At 37.1% G+C, this 2,500-nt stretch overlaps 1 protein-coding gene across 2 annotated transcripts in view; it reads right to left on the bottom strand.

The window, feature by feature from the left end:
* Positions 1-1,966, bottom strand: part of LOC113820782 (acyl-CoA:lysophosphatidylglycerol acyltransferase 1) — a 34,696-nt gene extending 32,730 nt beyond the window's left edge. Inside the window, exon 1 of one of the 2 annotated variants that reach the window (XM_027373145.2) lies at positions 1,830-1,966. The gene's annotated coding sequence lies outside the window, so the exon portion shown is untranslated. The remainder of the gene's footprint in view (positions 1-1,829) is intronic. The other variant, XM_070135819.1, reaches the window with a different exon arrangement.
* Positions 1,967-2,500: the final 534 nt, after the last annotated feature.

Here is a 2,500-nt window from a genome sequence, read left to right as displayed (position 1 = left end):
TGATAGCAGATAGCTGCACATGCACAAGTGTGGATTTAACAGGCATTTCTAATATAAAAAATGTGCGAATATCATAATGTAGAACACTTTATATATTTAAGGTATAAAAATCTAATGTATCCATATTTCTGCATAACTATGTGAAAATCAAAATACAGAAATGAGCACCGATATGCAATGGATATTTTCATTATTTAGTGGTATATCTGAGGCCACAGCAGCTATACCTCAATTGTGTATGACTACTTCTTATCATCTAAAACATGGCTGCATCTACTGTCCTATATATTTCTGCATCGCTCTCAATAATATTAACCTCTTCCTTTTCTGGGCTATTACCAGTATCCAAAAACTATGAATATTTATTCATTTATATAACGAAATTTACTTCTTATTGAATCTTAAACCATACACTCTACTTCATTAACAACATGTACATATAGAGTTGAAACAATGCCACAAATACGAGTCATAAAAAAGGGAGAAATTAAAGACCTACAATTCATAAAATGGTATTTGTTAACAAGATCTATGTACCCTCCAGAGACGGTTAGCAAGATCTATGTACCCTCCAGAGACAAAGTCCCCAAACCAAGATACAATGCAAACCCAAAAATCCAAACCTAACCTGTCCTACCTATTTATTCCCTAGACTGGGGGGGATAGCCCCCCTACACGCCCATTTCTTAGTACTTTGTGCCAACATGAAAAATACGACATTATAAACTGGCTGTGTGAGTGTTATGCACCTTGTGTCTGATTAGTGATATGCAGCATATATTTTTGTTATATTGCGGTAAATACGAGAGCAACAGCAGCTGTGCCTGTATTGTTTATGACTATATTTCCTAAGCTCTTTAAGACTGCAGTGTCCATTTCCCCCTATCTGTGTGCAGTGCTCTCAGTGTCATTAACCCATAAATTAATCTAAACCAAAATAAAGAAGGGAAAACATATCAATGCTTATGCTTATATTGATAATCAAGAGACTATATCCTTAATCAAGAAAAGCAATACATATGAGTATGTGTTCAATATAACCTATGGTTAAGACTGGAAATTAGGTGTTCATTGTTTTATGCTTCATAATGTTCTATTCTAGTTTGGCGGCTATTTCAAAAGAATAGTATGTGAGAGAATAGAAAATCAAATGTGTAATCTATAATGTCACTGTTTACTGCAATTCTGTATTAAAATAACATGTTTTGTCATCTTCACTAATATGTGAGGAATTATTTCATTTACAAAGTATTCATAGTTAATTACACATTTATCAATAAAATATTCTATATGCAACATAGCAATGAGTTATTAAATTCATACATGATCACATCAATCTTGGGGCTTTATTTCAACATAATAATTCATGAAACAATGAACTATTTCCTCTTTCAATTTCCATAACATTGCAAAGGTGGGGACCTCTTTTGACAGCTATAAAGCGCGTGTTCTCTTCACCACACGAGCTGTCATTGTTATTTCTTTGGCATAGAGGGCAAAATAAACTCGAATGTTACTGTTCCACCGCGAGACCACCTCGTATCCACAATCATTTCAAAGGTCCTTTCTTAGACAGCCAAAATCTCCGTCACGGATAGCAGCCCTCTTGAAAGTGGACTTTACTTCCTAAAAAATCCTTAAGGAAATGACTCTCCATCCTCAATCAATGCTTCAAAACCCTTTCCGTGGCTTAAAAACCTCCAATCCCTGCTCCAGGAAAGAAGAAAACACTCCTCACTTCATCAAGTATTGGGGATCGTCCTAAGCTGCTACCAATACATGAGTCTTTGTGCCCCTTTTGCAGCGGCTGAGAACGTCATGGCGCTTACCTGACTTGATACATGTTGGCTGATTCCCCCCACAGATGATCAAAAGCACGCGAGAGAAGCCCCAAGCGTAGGACGAGGCGAGTGACTTCTGTAAATGCAATGTTTTCAGCTGACGGTGCTTGCAAGCGACATCTGGTAGAAGTTCGATCTTCGTTGCGCGGAAAAAGGAAAAAGATGTCTGTCAGCTTGCCTCGAAAAGACTTTATCATAACTATCAGCACGGTCTTAGTTTTCGAAATTTAGAGGAGAAACGGGTGGAATTTCACCTATTTCATGAATTTTAATCGCCGAAATACACCGACTGTTTACCATCAAATGCTGCCGAGGAGCGCGAGAGATGTTGCGAGAGACGGTCAAAAGTTGCGCGTCGGGAATCCCCTTCTATCCGCGTCATCCTGGCTACGCATTTCTTTCAATGGAGATGGAATGACAAAGAAAAATTACACAAAGAGTTGATTAGGAAGCGGTAGAATTCAAATACCTCAGGATATTATGCGAATCACTGTCTGTTTTTAATAATTTCCAAAGATGGTTTCCTGTTGTCAACTTTAGACTTAGTTTGTGGTAGAGGTTTATGTACATTTGAAATTCATATGAATATAATTAATTTATATAAGGTGAAGATTTACGGAGTATATGATTTTCCTTGATGCGATGACAGCCGTTACATC

Source organism: Penaeus vannamei, chromosome 21 (assembly GCF_042767895.1).
Source record: "Penaeus vannamei isolate JL-2024 chromosome 21, ASM4276789v1, whole genome shotgun sequence".
NCBI lineage: Eukaryota > Metazoa > Arthropoda > Malacostraca > Decapoda > Penaeidae > Penaeus > Penaeus vannamei.
This window is presented reverse-complemented; position numbering and strand designations above follow the sequence as displayed.